Genomic DNA, 22,233 nt, shown 5'->3' with positions numbered 1-22,233 from the left:
ACCTGAACTCCTCTCCCTACTTGCAACCCATCAGAGGGTAACCTGCAGTCAGAGGCAGTTTTCCCACTTTTTTAAGAGCTACAAATAACATGGAGAAATCCCCAAACTTCCTGGTGAAGGTAATAGGTAGGAGGAAAGACTCATCTGAAAATACTTTGGCTATGCAATCTTAACAATATACCTCACAGCATTACCAGTCCTGCCTGTTTTAGCTCATTAAAGCCTCTTAAACACTGATTCAAATGCAACAGACCAAGATGGATACAGCCACCATCCTCAAACACACACAAAAATGTCATCACAGTACTAGGAACGCTCAACTGCAGCTCCCTACAAAAACTACTGTCATCTTCAACTTGTGTGATGGCATGAAATCAATCCTAAATAATGCTCAGGAGCAGACACTTCTGTCAGTCACAATGCAGGGTGGCTGGCAGTCTCTAAAAGAGGAGCTTGAGGGACCTTTGGCTGCAGGTACAATTTTGGCAGTTTCAGGTTACAGAATCACAGAATCCTAGGGGTTGGAAGGGACCTTGAAAGACATCTAGTTCAACGCTCCCTGCCAGAGCAGGATCACCCAGAGCACATCACACAGGAACACATCCAGGCGGGTTTTGAATGTCTCCAGCGAAGGAGACTCCACAACCTCTCTGGGCAGCCTGTTCCAGTGCTCTGTCACTCTCACAGTAAAGAAGTTCTTCCTGATATTCACATGGAACCTCCTATGCTCCAGTTTGCATCCACTGCCCCTTGTCCTAGCTCCCTCCATGAGCTGCCATGCACCAACCACACCAGATGCCATGCTCACCAATCTGGGAAAGCTTATTCAGTGCAACCGAGAGTGAGTCTAATTAACACACGCTCCTTAAAAAAAATGGAAAAAAATTCAGTCCAAGACATGGCAAATTCAGTCCAAGACATGGCAACCTACAACTCAAAGAAAACCAGCAATTCCTGTGTCTTCTATTCATTCTGTTGCTTTGTTCCCACAGAAATCACTCATCCACGCCACATAGGAATTTGGAGCAATTCCTCTCTTGCAAAATGTTGACATCCGATTCATTAGCAACCTAGCCCTTAGGGCACATGCGGGATATGGGATACTCATCTGGGCTCCCCTTTCAGGCCCCTATTCTCTGCCCTACAAAGGTCTAGCCATGTTCTCACAGGTGCCCACTTCCTTCCTTAAGTCAGGGTTTTGCCTACACAGCTCAGTACAAACCCATCCCACAGTTTGTTCAAAAAACAAATGACCTAAACTGGTGAAAAATCCCTAATGGGGACACATTGCTAAGAGTTTACGCACTTTAACTTAATTAACAAACTCTGTAGCTCCAAGCTAAGCAGAGGAACAGCAAGTAACCACATGTAGCAGTACCTCGCAGAAGGGTGGGAGCTGGGGACCATGTCTCAACAAGGAGCAACATGGTTCAGCAAATGCGACGTCGGATGAATTCTTTCAGCAGACAGCAGGTGGTGATCCAAGATCACGGACTGGAGTGCCAAGAGCTCACACCAGAAATGCACACAAAGGCCTCCTACTTCCATAAAACTGTCAAAGATCAGTCTATTTTGTGAAGGTCTGCTTTTGTTTTGCTCATTAGAGAAATGGGTATAATTATAGAGATGTGAAAGGAGCTTTCTAGTGATGCAGCTGCAGATCCCTTCTGTATTGGTACACCATAATATGCATAGATGTTACAGCATAACCAGTCAAATAAAAATTATAATCCTGGTAAAGCTAAACTGGTACAATTTCTGCACAGACATTTCCATTCAGAGTGCCATGAGGTGAACGATCTGTGCTATCCATAAACCTACCGTGAGTCATAAGCATCAGAAAAAGGTGCAGAGAAATGCTAGAGCATGTAAACATCCAATAATCTCTTAAATATGCCTTTCAACTCTGGTAACTCCCAAATCATTGGCATAGACATGAGTATATGCCTATTAGTGGATTGGAGTTTCTAATAGGTATGCCTTCACTGAACTCATTTTAAGAAACCCTGGAAGCAACTGACTTGCAGCTAACAGAGGCAATTAACCTGTTTGTGAAGACCAGTGTGTTCCAGGCTACGACTGTTTGCTCTCTGCACTAACCTAATCCCTTTCGTAAACAGCAAAAATGTAGCTGGGATCTGAAGAGCCTGGTGGGACTGTTCCACCTGGTGCTGCCGCCCACCCTCAGCTCTCAGCATGAAAGGGATCCTTGTGAGTGAGGGGGATGCAGGGACTGTGCCGTCCCTCCCCTGACCCAGGTCACAGCCTCCTGTATGGGAGGAAAATGCAACACGCAGCTCTGGCAGAAGAGGCCAAGCACCATTCCCCAGCTGTACGCAAACAAGAAAGGGCCCACCGTGCAATGCTGCTGCCCATGAGCAAGAAAGTAATAGTAAGGGCTTTTCCCCACACCTCCCCCCTTCTCACAGCTGAACACAAATCAAGGTTGCTTTAGCAGGCTCCCCTTCCCAGCCCCTTTCCTCTCCAACAGGAGCACCGGTAGGACTCATGCTCTCGGTGGAGGCTCCAGAGGGGCTTTGGCTTTGGCTGAAGCCGAAGCTGCTGCTGTCCCTCCTCCAGCTGTGTTCTCCTGCCCTGTCTTCTCTGCCAGCCACAACACTCTGTCCGCCCTCTGCTGAGCCACTGCAGCACACATCCCACGAAAAAAACCTACTTGCTTCTTATTGTCAGATTAGTTTTGTTCTCAGTTAAGAGTGCTGAAACGACTTGGCAAAGAGTTGGAGGAAAACTGGAGCCAGAAAGGAGAGGGGGTGGAGAAGCTGGAGAGAGAAGGGCCATGGACACCAGCATTTGGATAAGCTCAGGCTGACAGGGAGCTGCAGTCTCCTGCACACATTAACCCTCTCCCCAAGCAATCCCACAATTTGCCCACTGATAACAAATGTATCAGCAAGCAATTTCTTTGCAAATAGGAATGCTTAAAAAACAGCAATGCTCCAAGACCCAACAGGAACTTGAGCATTACACCTTCCAGAAAACCACAGGCTGAGACACTACACCAGAGATAAGCCCCAACATACACTGGTTAGCTCTCACAGCGCATGGAACCTAAGACATGATTTTAAAAATTAAGCTTTGCTCTTTAGGATCATGACTGTATTCAAACACAAGGCAAAGTGATGTATAGGATGATGAAGTGATGACTTTCCAACTCCCCAGTCATGCCAAAACAGTGACTTGGCCCCGTGAACCCTGCAGGTGTCCACAAACATCATACCCAAAGCGCAGTAGTAACACTTTATCGGCCATGGCCATTTCATTACGGAATAGTTTCTGAAGGGAAGAGTAGGTAAAATGGCTATGGAAAAGAAATTTGGAGATGAAAATGATACATACAAAGGATATAAACATCTTGTATTCTTCATCTTTGTACAAATCTGTTACCAGATTCAGATGGGTACATGACCCCAACCTGACACCCACAGTCCACACTACAAAGTAATTTCTGTTACTCCAGAGAGGAAGACTGGCATATCTGTCTGGTGACCCAGACTAATAAAAACAACACTTTTTCTTGATGTGGGATGATCACAAAAGCACCTTGAAGAAGATCACAGTAATAAGGGGTTTTGTATTTCATCTGCACATCTGGAGCCTGAGCTTCATTTGATCTATTACATATTCACATAATAGAAAAGAATGCTGGGTTTTGACTCTACTACCAAAGGCACAAGAGCAGTTCCTCCTGAATCCTCTCCAAAGCAACACTCTTATCTATAGGTAGTTTTGCCAACATTCAGTGGTTTTGTGCTAGTTTTGTTAAAGCAAAATTTTTATGTATGCATTTTTGGATATTTTTTTTTACTTTTATCATTTTAGGGAATGTTTTTTGCATTGGGTCAACTTAAGGCTAATTAAACTAATCTTCCACCAGATGAAAAAAAAATATAAAAAATATACCGCCACTTAAGCTTGCACCTAGCTAACCATTTAAAGGCATGTTTTCTTCAACTTCCTGGTGCAAACTTGCACTAGATTATCTAATCTTGCTCTTCCTTCTCCCAGATATGTAAAGCAAGGGAAGAATAAGTTATCTTCCAATATACACTCTATCATTCCAGGCGACGAAAAACTGTTCTGTAAAATAAAACAGCTGGCCTTTTTTTTGTTGTTGTTTTAAATGCATTTAAGAACTTTATGGGGAAGAAGTTCAAGCCCCTTTTTCGTAGGAAAGGATAAAAGAAAAGTATAGTCTTATCTTACTCTGAGACACAGGAAACACTCATTCATCCCTATGCTGTCATTATTTCCAGTAATGGTCAACTTCTGCTCTATCCCAATGCACAGACACAGGCTCTCGGAGCTGCACGTGTACATACTTAATTAAGAAGCCCCTGGGCAACCCGCAAAGAGGCTTCCTGTTGGATATAGCTAGACCTTTAGAGATATGCAACACTAATAAGGTCCAGAGCCACATCTACTTACCAGCCTGAAACCTATCTTTCAAACTCTAAAAAAGCACTGACTTTCTATTCCTGAAATCTACATTATTCCCCGTTCCCCCCCCCCACTAAAAAAAAAAATATAAATTTAACTGTTACTGGCACAAAGTCATCTCAACAAATGCTTTCAATCAATTAATGCTCTCTGCAGCTGATTAGAGAGAACTGTGCTTCAAGAGATGACATCGAGATCTCAACATCTGTTTCTATTCCATCTTAGGAATGAAACTACCTCCAAGAATTATTGGGGAAAAGGGGGTGGTGGTGTGGAACAAAGGAAAAAGTCACCAGGATGGGTATTTCCTCAACAGCAAAGCCAACAAGTAAGAGAAAGGCTCAGGCTCAATTCTTTGTACCAGATTGCTCCTTTGGCACCTACCCTGGCTGTGTTCTTCCCACCTCTGCAATATTCCAAGTGAATATTTTCCACTTAACATTCATAGTTTAATATTCTTGGAAAAAAAAGATTTCCATAAGACAACTAGCTTTCAAGAAATCAGTAGGAAAATAAAAGTTTCAAAGTATTATGAATCTAGTCATACTTTAATCCAGCAGGCACCCAGAGTGTCAGAAGCCTCTCCCACACAAGTGAGATTACTTTACTGTCAGGCAAAGAGGGTTAAGTTTCTTCTTTTGGACTAGAATTCAAATGAATCATAGCAAAGAAAAAGTGTGCTGCAGATGTGTCACATATGTTTAATCCAAGCTAACTGTGACCCTTTCAGCAGATTAGCAAGCCGATCACACTCTCAGTTGCATGACTGTTGATCCTCACACAGAGAGGCAACAGGAACCAAAGGACGGTCATGGGGAAGGAGGAGTGCTGTAACTGCCGTTTCAGGAGTGATCCATGGTTGCATCAGGACACTCGGCCAGGCATGTACATGCTTCTAAGATGGCACAGAGGACTTGCCAGTGTCGGTTTTCTGCCCTGCACCCTGATTGCTAACCCATGGTTCTTGGTGCTGCTCAGTAAAAGAAGGGCTGCAGAAGATGGAAATAGAACAGGGAAGAAAAGCCCCACCATGGGGTTCCCATGGGAACTCTTGGCCAGGCTGTTTAGGGCAGTGTCACAGCTACTGTCACCTCAGCTAATTCTGCAATCAGATTGCTCATTTCAGACAGTTTTGTTTCAATCAGGTACCTGAGCTGGACTGATAAACAACTTCTCATGCCACATCCCTGATCTGCAAATGGACTACTGCCCTGTATCTGCAAGCGCATCACCGAAGCTCAGTGAGCCCAGAGACTTATTCCTGCAACCTGAAGAATTCAAATCGCTGAGTTCAAATCCTCATGAAGCTCATTCAGCCCCTTAGAAATTGTACCTACTTCAGTCACAGGAACTTTTCAAAGCCCTTACTATGTGACCCAGCTATCTGTAATAGACTCCTCCAGATGTCTCTATATATCCAGCATTCTTCTAGGAAGGATTTTTGAAGATCACTTTTGGCATCAGGCTTCCCTGTCCACCTTTACCCTGCTGTGAGGGGAACGAGCTGAAGGCAGAACTGAGCTGTGCAGAGGTGCTGCTCTGAGATTACTTGGCTCCTGAAGGAGGGACAAACCTCAAATGCCAGTCTGGCAGCTTCACTTACACAGGCCCCTTCAATTCCTCCAACTGCAGTGGCCAGTGGGAAAGTCCTCCCGCCTGCCTGTGCTAATTCCAGCACCTCACAGGGAAAAAACAGTCCTGTCTCCACTGCCAGCGCAGGAGGAGGAGGAAGGGGGAAAGTGCCGGGAAGGGGAGAGCACATCTGGAATCAATTGGAGAGCACTGAATGCCTCGGAAAGAACTGCAGAGCTGGCAGAAACCATAGCGAGGAGCAGCGCGCTCAGACGTGACTATGGAGCAAAGGTGGGGGATGAGACATATGCAGCACACTTAAACACAAAACCAGATCTCCTCTTAGGGCTCTTTTAAAATGCAAGCAGCTGAACATCTCAGCCCTGCCACATTTTCACTGCCACTGGCCTATCCTGGGTATGGTCAGAATTCAGTACAGAAGGTAGAGGATGAAATGCACACAGCCCCAGCCAAGGCAAATGGCCCCCATCTGTGCCTCAAGTGCCAGGACTCAGTAACACAGCAACAATATTATATCAAGCTGCTCTCGGGTGCAGGGCAGAGGAAAGCTGTGACTGACTTGGCACACGCTTGAGAACAGAAATTTAACAGTTTAGAAAGATTTCTCCCCACAGTTACTTTCCATTCCAGCAATGCATTATCCTATCTCCTGCTGCTCAGTTGTTCCAAGAGTAGTTTTCCATTTTCAAGGAGGCCTCCACTATGTGTCCTGGAAAGCAGAGGTTGTGGAAAGGAGCAGAGGGTCACAGAGAAGCAACTCACGGGTGCAGCATCATGGTACAAAGAGTGACTACAGTTGTTCATATCTATTACCAGCAGGTAGGATGCAGGAAGCATTGATACTTCAATACATGGCCCCAGGCAGATGCAAAGTAAGATACATGCTTCCAGATATGTATTTTTTAAAGGGAATTTAAAAAATCAAAAGGAAACATGAAAAAGCCACAAAAATGCCCACAATATTGGAAAAAGGCACAAGGCTGTACACTGAAAAACTTGAAACGCCCAATCTATTTTGCTTGTAATTTAAAAATAAATTAAGTGGCAACTGATTATTTTGTGAAAGTATATTAAGGGTGAGGAGGGAAAAAAGTAGACACTAATAATATTTAATCTAATGAACAAAGGCATCAAGAAAACCAATAGCCAGAAGCTGAGTCTGATAAATTCAGCTCTGGTAAAATACACCATTTTATTTTGTTTACTGATTTCTAAATGACAGTCATTAAGTCAGCTGGTGAGGACTCAAGTCCTCTCCATCTCTTCATGCCTTTGTGCTGAAAACATTATGTCATTCAAAATAGGTACCCGAGAGAGACATAACAGCCTACAACACATACAGAGCCAGAAGAGATGATCTAAAGCCAGATCTATAGGATGATGTTCTGGAAAGCTAAGAAGAGCAAGTGGAAGTCATCGCACATAAATTAAAGCAGATTAAACTAAGCAGTGGACACATTTATAAGTAAAATGACTTCACCTTATGGAGAGGAATAAGCTATTGAGAAGTATAGGTGCAGTTTCATGTACCACCTAATATGATAAAGTACCAACTGGCCTCAGAAGCAGTGGCATTGCTTCCCTCCCCGGCTGTTGTGAGATCCAGTCATGCCACAGCCATAGCCAGAAAATTAATCCAAACAATAGTTGTCTGTTTGGTCATAAACTGAACTGTCTCGCTTTATAACTGCCTAAGCATGATGCCCAAAGCACTGAGGAGGCTGAACATATGGCCAGGGCAGAGACACGAGGGGGACTATTCTTCTCACAGCAGCCCAGAGTCACGCTACATTAAGCGCAACTTGAAAATGCACCTGAAAGCCACTTCATCCCAAAACAAGAGGATACATGGACATTTAGCATATGTTATTGCTACTACCTGCTTTTCTCTATGTTTAATTTCTAGTGTATCCCTATGCAAGCCAGCAAAAAGGTGGTTTATATGCAGTGAATTGTCAAGCATCTCAGGAAAGATTTCCTCTTTGTTATAAAATCCTTTTAAAGCCTCTTTCCCCCAGGCCTTCCAGCTAATGTATGTTTACCAAATTCCTCCTGTAACCACAAACCAACACAGACTTCTCCCCTACACAGACTACCTGCACAGCTCAAAGGTGAAGTCTGAGGTCAGCAGCACACTTGACCACCTTTCAGATGGCTCCTCCTGGGCTGATTGTCATAAATGTAGCTCCTGCAGCCCCTGTACTCAGTAGCATCTTTGGAAGCACGTTGCTCTCCCTTGTCCCCCCCGTAGCAATCCCTGGGTCACGCTGAATATGTGTGGGTTTAACAACAGTGATATACCCAAGATTCACATTAAACTATTGCATATTACTGGTAGTCCTACTTTTAAACTGCTGTATTTTACTGAAGCTAAATCAATAAACCTTAAAAGCTAAAATTATGTAAGAGCATCTCGTTTCAGTGGCACACCTATCAGCATCTGCACTCCATTAACACATTACTGCATGAGTTGCCATGAAATTTACCCCTGCAGAATTCCCAGCAGACCTTCCACAGTCAAAGTCCACTAAAGGTCCTTTTTTTCCCCCTTCTCACTCTGTTGATCTGCTCACACCTACAGAAAGACAAGAACTGGCTACACAAAATTTAAACCCTTTTAGCCAGCCATTCTCCTCCTTCTGTACATCCCCTTTCATGCACGCAGTGTCAGGCTAAACAAAGCCACTCGCTCCAGGATACAGGCCTGGAAAAAAGCATTAGCATCTGGCAACCAAGAGCAGCACCCCAACATACGAGCCTGAGAGCAAACACAAGTCTCTGGCATGAAGAGGAAACACCAAGATGTATGTCTGACTGCTCCTGTCAATCTTGCAGTGGGGGAATGCCCGATTTTTAAATTTTTTTTATTTATTTTTTTTTTATCGTATTACTGAAAGGAAGTGCCAGGGGCTGCTGCAGCCCCTGTCCCTTGAGGCTCTGCTGCTGCCATCAGGCTGTGCTGCCATTGCAGCGATGAATATTTAAACAGGGCAATAAATATTTCAGAGCACATTCATCCCATTGAGAAGTCTACTAGCATAAGAGAGATGAGACAACCACACAGAGCCAGGACACTCCTAGTTCTGCCCCTCCAGCTCCCACACCCCTGCCCTCCCTTGGCCCTGTGTCCCTCCAGCACTCAATAAGCACCCAAGAGACTCAAATATTCATGAGCACAGCTCTGGTTACTTTCCAAACAAGCAAAAACACAGTGAAAAAGTAAAAAGGTGCCCTGCTTTCCAGAGAGGTGCAGAACACAGCTACTGCATGCTTTGCTTTCACCCCTTCTGGGGCCTCTGGCTTTTGAGTACAGTGCTCAGACTTGGGGAGGAAATAATTTAAGACCCTCACAGGGTCTTCAATCTTTTAATACTGCACCTTCTAAGAGCAAAAAGCCAAGACCATCCAACCCAAAAGCTCGACCAGTGCCTGGCTGAGCAAGAAAACATGAAGCCTGTCTCTACCTCCAACAACTTCCTCCCTTTATTTCAGTGTTCCATTTACTCGGGCATTTCTCAGTTGCTAGCAGCTCTGCTCAGCTCTCTGTGGGACGCTAACAGATGTACACACGTGGACATCAACGGAACTAATAAAATTGGCTAGAAAACAGGTTTGGGACATAACAGAAAATGCATTCATTTACTCAGCTGTCATCTGCCTATCATTCACATAGCAGGGTCTGTTTTGACTTTCAGAGTGCTAAAAGCTTGGGTTTTTTCACTAGGACTTTAGCTATGCCCTCACCTATAAAGAAAGATATTTTTTAAATATAATTTTAGGGGGTAAGTAAAATTTTGCTGTAATTTTGAAGGAAATCAAAAACATATATAAGAAACTTGGTTAGAATCAAATTTACAGGGCCATATAATCCATGGCTATGCTCAAACATGGACTTTCATACCAGCTTCCACTGCATATTCTCACTAGATTCAAAAGATATGATATTTGCTGGGCACACAACATATGGAGAAGTCTTCAGAAAACACTTAAGCCTGCTATGAGTGAAGGGAAGCCAAAAAAGACACCCTCATTAAGAGCAGCCAGCAGCCAAAGGGTTATCCTAAGTGATAGACATAAGCTAGCCTGCTCTCTGGCTCACTGAGCTGCACCAGGGCACGTTCTCTCCAGGTAAAGGCTGTAATTTGCAATATATAAAAAGAGAGGCATCTATGCCTTTCATGGTGCCCACGTTTCAAAAGATGGTGGTAACTAAACTGCAATCTCAGTGTGTCACATGCTCACAAAGATGCCTCTCAAACAGTGGAAGAAGACATTTCTTGTACCTGGATCCTGGCCCAGTATAAGGTACAAGCTGGACACCAAATGTTTCGGCCTCATCACAGCTTGGGCACAACAGGGCGCATACAAGGGCATGTGACAACTCAGCAAGGTCTGCAGATGCACAGTCTTGGATTAAGCTGCTTAATTCCCTCGCAGTTTCGTTTCAGCTGCTTTTAGACCTTTGAAGGGGAAGAGCCAGGTCTTCGCTATGTGCAGAAAGGGCTCTGCAGCACATCAAAAGTGAGCTGCCTACTGCAAGCCAGAACTTTTGCTATTTCTTCCACGGTCCTCATGGTTAAGGGGAGACACCAAGGCAGCATCCAAGTGCCGGATGGCTGGTTTCTATTAATGAAATTCTCTCTCATCCCCCTGCTCTACGGTACGAGTTGGCTCCAAAGTTAAGTATTGAACAGTAATCCAGATACCATTTCAAGGAAGAACAGATGCCTAGGAAATAGGTGGATCAATCACCTGCCACCACCCTCTGCCCTGCTGACTGAAAGCTCCTGGGAGAACAGCAGCATCCCTTCTTTAAGACTGGCCATCAGCCACGCCACCAATAAGACACTGTTTATATTAAAAATATAAAAAAGCAATCACAGCAGTGTAGTTCAGAGAGCAACAACAATCCCGCTGCTTTGCCAGCGGCAAGTCCTGGGATTTTACATATCTGCTTCTAACCATTATGTCAACTGTCCTTCATGTATTACCAAAATCCAATCTAGCCCCAAAAATACCTTGTATTTTCCTATCCTATTAACAGACCCCATACACAGAGGAAACAAAATACCCTGGAAGATGACCAATTACCTCACCGAGTATTTTAGAGCAGGAGCCACCATTTTACAGCAAACATCAAAACAGTGAGTGCTCCTCTGCTGACTGTGCAGCTTTGTGTTATTCCCATAATGGGCTGCAAACCCAGCCACATGCTAACAGAAAAAAAAAAGGCATCTGATCCCAGGCAAGAATAAAAATATGTTTGCTACAATACAAAAAGTGTTAGAAAGAAAAACAACATTTAATCCTGTGGCTCATGAAGACCTCTCATGACTCAGAAAATAAATGCAAACAGATGAAAAAGTTAATTTGGATCATACCAGCCCCACTGGCACGCAAAGGGCAGAGCAGACACCCCAGGGAGAAGGAAGGAAAGATTTACCATGGATCAGGTTACTATCACTGACAGCTGACCTAAAACAGCACAAGATTTCTGCAGACTCTGCCAGTTCTTCTAATTTTCAAAGGTGCAATCTCCTCCTTTAAGAGATGAGATGTGTGAAACGCGAAACGCTGTAACTGAGGTCAGGAAGGAAGGAGATCCAGCAGCACAAGTATGTAAGCAGCCAAGATGATAGTCCTCACTGCTTTAGGACAAGCACAATTAACTGAAAACAAGAAAGCAGAAGCAAATTGTTCCTTTGAAGACATAAAAGTTTTGATCCGAAGCAACAAAGACACAAGGAACCGGAATAATCTCTGAACAGTCTGAAGCTACTGCATGGAACAGAGTTGTTCTGTCCTACAAACATGCTTCTTCTAAACTCTGCAAACCAACACACTGATAAGGAAGCTGGAGACTCAGCTTGCTGGGTGGGCTTCACACACTTGTCCCCCAGATGGGCCAGAACAGCCCACTTCACTGTCAAACCTGAGAAATGTTCTTCAGCACAAGCCCTCAGAACTTGGTTTTAACTTCATCTCATTTGAAAATATCTAAACTGCACCACTCCACTAGAAATTGAAGAGTAGGCAACACTGAGAACTTACAGGACTAGTCAGGTACTAGATGACCAAATGAATCAGTGCTCTGTAACCCATTTTTCTGTTCTGGGTGATCCTTTCCAACTTCATGCATCCAGGCTGGTAAACTCATACCAAAGTAAGCATTGTTTGTGTCCTGTTAAATTTTTTGGAAGAGCTGATGCTCATAAGTGGCCAATGACAGCATGACCTCACAACAGCCAACATATTTAATGTTACCTGAAGTCCCTCTGCTTTGTTAGGCCTTCAAAATGCACTAGAGGATTCAACAGAAAACTGATATATGTTAAAAACTTTCTTTAAACAATTTAAGATGAGAATTGCTCTTCAGTGCTCATCACAGCCCTACATTTAAACCGTGTAAATCAAAATGTGGTTCTTTCCCACCACCAGTTGTTTTTTTTTTTTCCCAGATTGAGGCCAGACAGTATCTCAGAATAATTGTATGGCGACACACAGAGCCTCACAGCTAACCTAGAGGCCTACTACACTTTTGAAAGCCACTACATTTCCCTATAAATCCCCTAGAAGAATGAAATTTATCTTCCTTTATGCTCTCCCAAAACATTAAGAAATTCCTATTAATCAGCTCTAGCTATTCTTCTCTGTGTTACAAATAACACAGCTCAGAGTTTCCTACCCACCCACTATAAAAACCCGCTTTGGCTTTCTGGATACTTCTGCTTTAAGCAGAGGTCTGACTGGGAGACGTGTTCTTGGCCATGTGGCCAGGATCTTGGCCACCCATCAGGCAGGGAGGCTTGAATCAGGCAGACAGGAGACAAGACAGGCAAGGATCTGAATGGAGAAGCTCAAGTCTGCAGCCTCTGGTGCAGTTTTCTCCTGACTTGTGTGCCACACTTCCAGTAACTCCTGCAGCTCATTGTCAAAACCAATTAAGAGTACTCCTAACAACAAAAAAAAGTCCTGAGAAATCACATTTGAGCTGAAAGGAACAGTAAGGTCACCACCTCTCTTACCTCCTCACAGCAGGGCTTGTTTCAGGAGGACCTTCATTTTGTCTGCAGCCAAAGCTGTCATCAGGCTGCTCAAAGCTACAGCTGCAGACTTGATGGAAAACATGGCTTAGGGATCTTTGATTTAACCTGATTTATTTAGATTAATCTCATTGAATCAGACAAGGCATTTACAAGTCTTGCTTTCTGATGGAGCACTGAGATCTCTGCAGTATTTTTCCCACCTTTCTGAAGTCCCTGTTACCAGATAAATTGATTCTCACGACTCTTGCAGCATTTTGATCATAAGAAACTTTGAAGATCTAGAGTCCCTAAAAAATTTCTCTTAGCATGAAGGTTTGCAACTGGCTTTGGATGACTTATATTCTTTCTGCCCCCAAGAGGGTCAGTCCCTCTTTGACTACACCTCTTCATCAGTCACAGCATATGCTCGTTCAGTCTGCCACTCGTGTCCCCGTGAAAGACACTTGGAGCAGGGAACTGTCTCAAGTTCTCACCACAGCCTCCAGTCACCACCTTCCTTGTTCCCGTTTCTCACCACTCTACACTCTTTATCACAGATTGGTCACACAGTGACCCCAAAAAGACCATCAACATCCCACTCCCTCCACTGCCGAACTATACCAAACATGTAAGAGGGACTTCTAGAGATGCTTTTCCTCCCCTTCCCAATGCTTCAAGACAGAAGACAACCTTATCCTGGAACAGGGTGGAGGTAGACCAGAGAATGGTTTTGCAAAGCAAATGTAACAATTAATCGGCTTCATCACACACACAAATAAAAAAAACAAAACAAGGAGAAAAGTTAAAGCAAACTAAAGGGCGTTAAGTTTTTGAACAATAAGCAAAGCAAACATATCACAATACTTTATAGTCCAACTAACAGTCAACAAATTTACTAACTCACTAATTTCACCAAATTACTATGCTCCTCTTCTACCTCCTAATTCAGGCTCGAAGGATCCTTTCTAAGGTAACACAGATCTAAATCTCTGAAGTCCTTTCCCCAGTTGTCCTATTTATCTCAACAACATTTTACCAAGCAGGAAGGGACACACGTTGGAAAACAAAAGCTTTTCTTACCTCTGCTCCCAAATATTCCTGAATACTTTGCATAATTGTTCAGTTTTTATAACCTTCTTTCATATGATGCAAGAGCAAAAATAAGAAAAGCTACAAAGAACAAGAAATGAAATTAAGAGTTACACTCTTCATGGAGGGTAGGTGAGACAAAGGACTACTACTACCCAAGAAATCCAAAATCCTCTCAAAGGCATTTTTAAATTGATCTTTTTAAGTAATTTAAACCAAGTTTTGCTATTAGGACAAGAGGGAGACCGTAGGCTTCAGATAAGGAGTCTCAATAAGACCTGATAGGTGAATGATGGTCTATGCACAGCATAGGTCAAACTCTGATAATCTAAATCTTGATCAAAAGCAATTATCTGAAAGTCAAATATGCCCTCCAAGCTTCGTGAGACCAGAACTTCTAAAGCACACAGAAATCCTAAACTCCACAGGACCACAACTGCAGAGACTATGAATTTTAAGCAGGATAACTAGGAGGACAGTTCAGAGGGTTTTAACCATACTCAAGACTGCCAGCCCGAGGGCAGTCTGCAGAAGCAGCCAGATTACCCTCACAATTACTTGGACATTTTCAGTGCCTCCCTGCCCCCTCAGATTACAGGCTCCTTGGAGTGCAATCCCAGTTAGATATTTAAAGACTAATCAGGGTAAAAGTCTCCATTACAGACAGGGCTGGTAAAGTCAGGCTGGCTGATACTTCCCATTGTAAGACTCTGTCTTCATTTGTTCATAATTCTGAGGTATCATCCAAACTAAATTTTTTTTTCATGCTATCTGCATTTCATTTTGGGGTTGGTAATTTTTTTTGTGGCTTCAGCCATATCAATCCAACCCAAGAAAGAAGGGATATTATGTCTTATGATTAAAGGAAAAAAAACCAAATCAAACCACCCCAGACACTTCAAAAAGCCAGTAAGGACTTCATATTTAACAGAAAAAATTTGCATTTCAAGGATATATATTTAACAACCATACCAAAAAGCCATGAAAATCTGACCACCATTATAACAAAACTATAGAAAACCACAGCTTGTCTTGCATTTTCTCAACTAAATCTGCTAGTAATGCCAAATATGATGGTCCAAAAAGGCTAAAAACAGGAAAAAAAAAATAATCCAGTATGCAAAACCTTCAGGAAAGAACCAATCCATTCTTCCTATTAGCCTGTGAAGAACCGACGTCGGCAACATTAAATACTGGGAAGAACTTAGCAATGCTCAGAAAGGAAAGGACTTGTACTGTCAAGGTGGACAGTGGCATCGGAATTGTTTTCAAGGCAGGTTACTTGCCACCAGAAATGATTTAGACATAACTTAGAAACCAGGAAATAGAGCCACTCTTGAGGGTGGCTGGCAGTGGCCCTTGCAACACGTTTTCTATGTTTTCATGCTCTCATTCAGGGCTCTTCCTCAGCCTCACCGGAGATACCAGCAGTGTCAGATGCAGGTCCAGGTCTGAAGATCAGTGACAGAATGGAGATGACCCATCTCCTGTGCTATGCACCATGGGTCAAGTAACATGGTGTAGCAGTTACCCACTTCAAAGCCAAAAAATGCAAGAACGATATCTAGAAGCCCAGTGGAAATAAAGTAAATTGGGACAAGAAGCCTGAGTGCCAACACGACAGACTTAGTGACGGGAGCAAAAGAGAGAAATCCTGACAAGTTTGACTGCAATAGGAGCAGAAGAGGCAAACTAAATGACAAATACGAGGAGTAGGTGGCAAAGTTACAAAAGCAAGACAAGAGGCTGTAGTGAGGACAGGGAGGAAGATAAGTAGAGAAAGAATAAGCAGGTCTAAAAATCAGCTAGGAAAACTAAAACAATCAAGGTAAAGTAGCAGTGTACTGAAACAGGATGACATGTAACTGAAGAGGAATGGAGGTGTATAGCATGGACATGGACTTGCATGAGACAAGCTACTGACCGGGGTCACAAGGATGATGACACAGGTGAGACAGGAGACGTCATGCAGGGATGGAAGAACTGGGAAAATTTGCCCACCAGTGTACACTCCCAGAGCCTAAACCAGAGCCTAATATTGCAAAGTCACCATTCCTCTGCTGTCAGCAAATACACAAAACCAACTGGCAAACATAGATCAAGCTGGCTTGCACAAAAAATGACAGCTAATTACACATTCAGTGTAAGCAGCAGAGGTCTGTGGGATGCATCTGAGACAGCGAACCCTGCTACTGATACTTGCAGAGGTCATCGTGGTGCCACATATACTGGAGCTGATGGGGATGGGTGGAGGGTTGTCTGGTTTTTCTTTCCTTTCTTGCGGAAAAAAAATAGCATGCAATCATGTGATTAAAGACTATCGTAAATTGACACAGAAATAAAGAGAACAAATGAAAGTTTCTCTCCCAACTTCAAATTTAGAAATGCCTCGGAACTGAAGTGCCTTCCCAATACCATCTTTATAACTCTCAATTCAGCTTGTGTATAATATTGCTCAATGGACAGCTTTGCAAAGCAAGAAAATCCCACATATTTTAAACATGGCACGCTGTTAAACAGGCCCAGCATTTGTCCTGTTTTCTTTTACATGGGCAAAATGCACTCTACTTTTTTTTTTTTTTTTTTTCCCCAAAAAAAGCTTTCAGTTGAGCATTAATTGCAGCTTCTGCAAACCCTGCAAAACCAGCCTATACGTCTCCAGCCCTCACCAGTCACAGCACAACCTCCAGCAGCCCAGCAATAAATCATCCTGCACAACACAGAATCATAAGTAACTCTACATGAGCGAACCAAAATACTTTTGGTAGGAAAGTTAACATTTCCTTACTCTGATTCCAGGGGATGTGTCAGAGAAGAATACCTTTACACAATACTTGAGAACAGACTGAGGGAAATGAACCACCTCCTTCCTAGTACTCCAAGGGATGCCCATTAGTGAATTCTGTGACTTTGCAGCTGGGAGACAAATTGGTTAAGGAACTCATTGCAAAGGGGCAGCTAACTGCACACACCACCCAATGAATATGTATCTAAAACAGGAACATCGAGCATGTTATCTGAAACAATTAATAAGGCCAGAATCCACATCTAAAAAACATCTGCCCCCACCATTGCAGCCCCCTTTCATACTGATGTTAGAATTTTATAGTAGAAGGCTGGTCAATACTAATTAAGTGCAATGGAGCCATCATGAATTAATAACCTGCAGGGAGAGACGTCGCTGGTTTTAAGGGCTCCACTTCTTCTCAGCCTTCAAATTTAGTATTTTCTTTTGTAGCTCAGTACAACCTTTTCACTAATCCAGTTACTTCACCAATTCATAGTTCTTAAAATAACAATAAAATAGTATGTCAAATTTACACAGCCTTGTCATCTGAGTATCACAGTGCGTACTGTGGCAAACAGGCATCCTCGTTTCTCAGTTCCCTGGTACCCAGGGATAGTTACCCAGTCACCTGCAGAAGAAACGCATGAGGGAGCAGCGAGGTTACTTCTAGGACAGGGACTTAAGGAAATGGCACTGCTATATCAAGTTCCCTTTTACATCACCATCCTGCCTAGGCAACGTTGAATGCTTCTGCTGTCCCAAGGCTGCTCTGTGCCTACAGCAGTTTGCTTCAGCTCCAACACATCTGAAAGTGATCAGCAAAGGTGGTAAAGAGAAAAGGATTTTAAAATATACTTACTGGATTCTGACAGACCCCACTGATTTTTAAGCCCTTCTCAATGAGCAGATAGATCTTGTAAGTATCACAACAATTACAGACACAACCTATAAGCCCACCTGAACCAACCATGCCCTTACATCAGGGAAAGCAAGATGCAGATCCACCCTCCAATTCCCAGGGGGAAATTCTCCTGCAAAAGTGACTGGCCAGGATTCCTCTCACACAAACCTCTGCTACCGACACGGTGCCTGCAGCACTAAAACAAAGTCCTGTGACAAACAGTAGAGGAGAAACTCAGGTACCACATAAACGAGCACTACTTTTCAAGCAGCAGAGAAAGGGGAAGAGCACTAGGCCATGGGCAGGTAAGAAAGGGATCCCCTTCAGACAGCTCCTATAAGTCAGCAAGAGTAACACCAAACTGAGGAGCAAGCAGCAAGACACTTCGCCTGAAAGGAAAGGAGACGCAATCTTCAAAGAAAGGGAAGGGGACAAGGGAATAGAGGTAGTTCCTGAGAGAAGTCAGAGAGGGGAAAAAAGGGAGCCTTCCACTATGCATAGAAAAAGCTTTCTTTTCTTTTTTTTTTTTAATTACTTCTTTTAAGGGGGAGGGAAATCCTGTACCATCAAGCTTGCCTCGAGGGGAACAGACCCTAAAGCAGATGTAGGAGGACAGGGAGGGGGGAGGCTGTTCTAGGACTCAGCCTCCCTTGCAGACAGTTCAAACAAAGGAGGACGGTCTCCTATAATGGGATGCATTGTACATTTTTAGCTAGCACAAGGTGGCTGTCGTGACAGGGCTCCCCATCTCCTGTCTTCCCCCGCTTCAAATATGCACCCCCTGCATGATCCCAAAACGGACAGCAAACAAAGATCTGTTTGATCACACCATTACTATAATGGGAGGTAGAGAAAGATAGGGAATGAGGCAGAAGAACGAAAAGGAGACAGAGAGGCCTTTAATGAGTCAGCTGCTGCTCTGATTTAAATAAGATCTCCATTTAAGGAGCTCTGCATTTGTTGTGTTTGTTGGGTTATTTAAATTAACAGTAATAATAATAAAAATCACTGACAGAGCAAGCAACTGTTGGCTGCAAAAGGTTGTCTCACAGGGGGTCCGGGAGGGAAAGGGTTATGGAAGGGGGAAGGGAAAGGGAAGAAAACCTCTGGAAAAAATGAGGCTGCTTGCTGGTTCATTTTAACAAGGACATAAATTAGTCTCAAAGCCACAAACGCCATCACCTCCCTGAGCCCTGGGCAGAGCGTAGCAAGTCAAACACGTGCCAAGATAAACGGCGCTGGCTGGAGGTGCTGAGGGGTGCTGGGGGGGACAAGAGGGGGCATGCTGGCAGGCAGGGGAGCAAAGATGCTTCAAATGGTGCCACAAAATGGAGACTAGTGATTCTACAGCTGTACAAAAGGGGACCTTCAGATGTTCCTGCCTATACCCACATCAAAAGCTAGGATCTCAAGGCAAGAGAAAGAGGGAAAACGGAGTAGTGCAGTCAGAAAATAGCAGCTCTCCCCAGTCTGGCTTTCATTACCATGAGCAACCCTTCCTCCTCCTCCCATCTTGGAAGAAGGCCCGCCGCAGGCAGCAGCCCAGGTGAAAGGCTCCATCGCTGGCAGCAGGGAGGGGAGCAGACAATGGCGGGGTGATTCACTACAAAGGCATACATACTTCTATACACGCACACACACACATGCTGGCTCGGCACTGCTGGCTGCCACATGGGCTGGCGGGACTCCTTAAGGAGGCAGCAGTTCCCTTCCCATCTCCGAGATGCTGACACCTTCCCCCTCTCCCAGCCCTGATGGGAAACAGACTCGGAGGAAAACGCCAGCAAGGCACTGGGCTGTCCAAGAAAGGGAGGGTTTTGTGCTCCACGCAAGCCAGCAACCTCACCATGCACCACACAGAGAAAAAAGCCTTTTAGCATATAACTCCCATCCACTGAAGACTCCCTCTTTTATCTGCAATTAGTACATGATGTACTGGGCCTCGTTTAACACTCATTTTCACTGATTTAGGATTAGGGGGGATAAGACCAGGGTACTTTCTGTTAATGAATCTGAGCTCTTGTTCTCATTAGCAATTTTGGTTTCCTCTTTTTCAAGCATATTTCTACCTTCCAGCATTTCCCATTTCTTCCCATCACTGTTTCCAGTCTTCTCACCGCACAGGCTCCCGTTTATTTTGTTTTACCACCCCACATGCCTATACAGAAATGGACCTCCCAGATTTCCAAGGAAGCCTGCTCCCTAAAACACAACAGAAGGAAGACCAGGCAGGCAGTGTTGTCTGGACACTGAACCAAACAGAGCAAGAGACTGTAGCAATTATTAATTCATATTGTGGCAATTACCAGCTTAATATACCAACAGCATTGGCTGTTCATAAATGAGACAGAGACTTAATGAAATGCGTTCACAGATTGTAAGGCCACTCCACTACTTCAAACAGCACTGCAGAATGAGAATAACAAGGCTGGGAATATCGCCCTGGATGTGCCCATGCTCCTTCAACCCCACGCTTGGCCAAACCTGCAGTGAAGCACTGCTAAGGACCAGCCTAGCAAGCCAAATGCTCCCCCTGCAAGAAGCAGCACTCTGCTACAGCTGAGCTCACCTTCGCTGTCTTCCTCAACTCTGCATAAAAGGGCTATCCATCGTTCCTTTGGAGACCTCAACTGAGACACTGTCCAAGTTCTTCTCCTCTACTCATTATGTTAATATGCATCTTCTTCAGCATCAGCATATAAATATGCAGACCAAATCTTGAAAAATCTATGCTAGATACTGCATACTCTTAAGGTAGTCATCATTCAAGGTCAACCAATACTAGCAATGCATGGTTTTGATGCTTCCTTTCCCATGTCAATCAATTAACAATTTCTGTGGAAAACAGAAGTCTATTAGGATATCCCAAACCTTTAAAGGAGTTTATAACGTCTCCTGTTTCAGTCAGTGATCCAGCAGAATGCCATTCTCCCCAGCTCCACATGTCTCCAAGCCAACTGGCTCATGCTTCAGGGTGCTCAGTCCTAGGCAGACACACACTACACACACTTGTGTAGTGGTGACCCAGGTACCCTTCTGCACAGCACAGACACAGACTAGATGCATAATGGTTGTGGCAAAGAGCACACTGCAATACAAGGCTGTGCAGAACAACTCTCTGAAATGTGCACATGCCAATCTGCAGCTTAGGGACATACACCTCCAACTAACCAGGCAGACTCTGAGCACGCGGCGATACACAAATGGACCCTGCCTGCAGAGAGACAGCTTTTCAGCATCATTTGCTAAACTAAATATAGGTACAGAAAGCCTCAGGAGATTTCTGCAGAGCTCTTCTGTCTCAAAACAGAAAGACTTGGTCCAGATAAAAATGAATCGGTAATGGAAAGGACTAAATAGCAGAAGCACAAGGTGAGGCTTCAGAGCCTGGGAAGATACCTTCAGAGTGGACAGAGTGGACCTATTTTTCAGTCACTGACAATCAACGCAAGATGAGAGACAGAAAGGGTCAACACAAGTGTCACTTCTTACATCGGACTCATTCTGAGCCGGGCACCTGCGAAAGGGCTGCTCCTTGCAGCGGGACGTGCAGGATCTCAGTAGCAGCTAAGGAAGGGGGGATTCAGCCTGGACTAAGGAAAGCCGAGACAACTGAATGCATGTCGTCTAAAAAGCTGCAAAGCTCCGAAGAAAAACAGCACCTGTGAAACCCAGATTTGAAGAAAACTACCTTCTGAGAGTCCTTCCCTCCACCCCCTTTGAGAATACCCCCCCAAAGGCTTCCAGCTCTGCAAGGCACTGCGGGGACATTATATAATGCTGAACTCCAAAAGGATTCCAGCTCCGAGATGCTGCTCTTCTCCTCCTCCCTTTGCCCCCTCCCTCCGGTGTCGACTTGCAGATGCCACACCGAAAACACACACAAAAAATAATTCAAAAATCGCAAAACGCACAGCCAACCTTAAAGGGCGAGCACTGTCCGACACAATCCCTTCGCCAGGCGGGGGGAACACGACATGGCCCTGGCAGCTGGGTGCGTTCCCCGGGAAACGTCAGTCGCTTTCCCCCGGGGAAGACATGGGCAGCTCCACGCCTACAGCTACCCACAGGGGCTTCCCAGCCCTCACAGTGACCGGCAGCCGAATGGTGAAAGGGCTGGGAAGACGCTCACCTTCCCGGTCGGCCGGCATCGGTCGTTGGAAGGCAGGTTTAGCCTAACTCGGGAGCAGAGGCACCCGCGCCCCTCACGCACCTCTTTCTCCCTAGAGGGCACTGCGAGGCTGCTCCGGGCAGGGAACCTACAGGAACCCCTTTCCCCAAAGCGCCCAACCCGGGTCCCCAGCGCTGCGGGGCTCCCTCCCGATCCGGCGCCCGGCGGGGGCTGCGCGGAGCCGCGGCGGGCCCGCGGGGAAGCGGCG

General features: G+C 44.6%; 1 protein-coding gene across 2 annotated transcripts in view; it reads right to left on the bottom strand.

Annotated features, from left to right (window-relative positions):
* RBFOX2 (RNA binding protein, fox-1 homolog (C. elegans) 2) overlaps positions 1-22,233 on the bottom strand; it is a 113,382-nt gene that overhangs the window by 62,944 nt on the left and 28,205 nt on the right. The gene's annotated exons all lie outside the window — the stretch shown is intronic.

The sequence above is a fragment of the Chaetura pelagica genome, unplaced genomic scaffold (genome assembly GCF_000747805.2).
Source record: "Chaetura pelagica isolate M959 unplaced genomic scaffold, ChaPel_1.0 scaffold79, whole genome shotgun sequence".
NCBI lineage: Eukaryota > Metazoa > Chordata > Aves > Apodiformes > Apodidae > Chaetura > Chaetura pelagica.
Note: the sequence above shows the minus strand (reverse complement) of the source record. Positions and strands in the feature narration are given on the sequence as shown.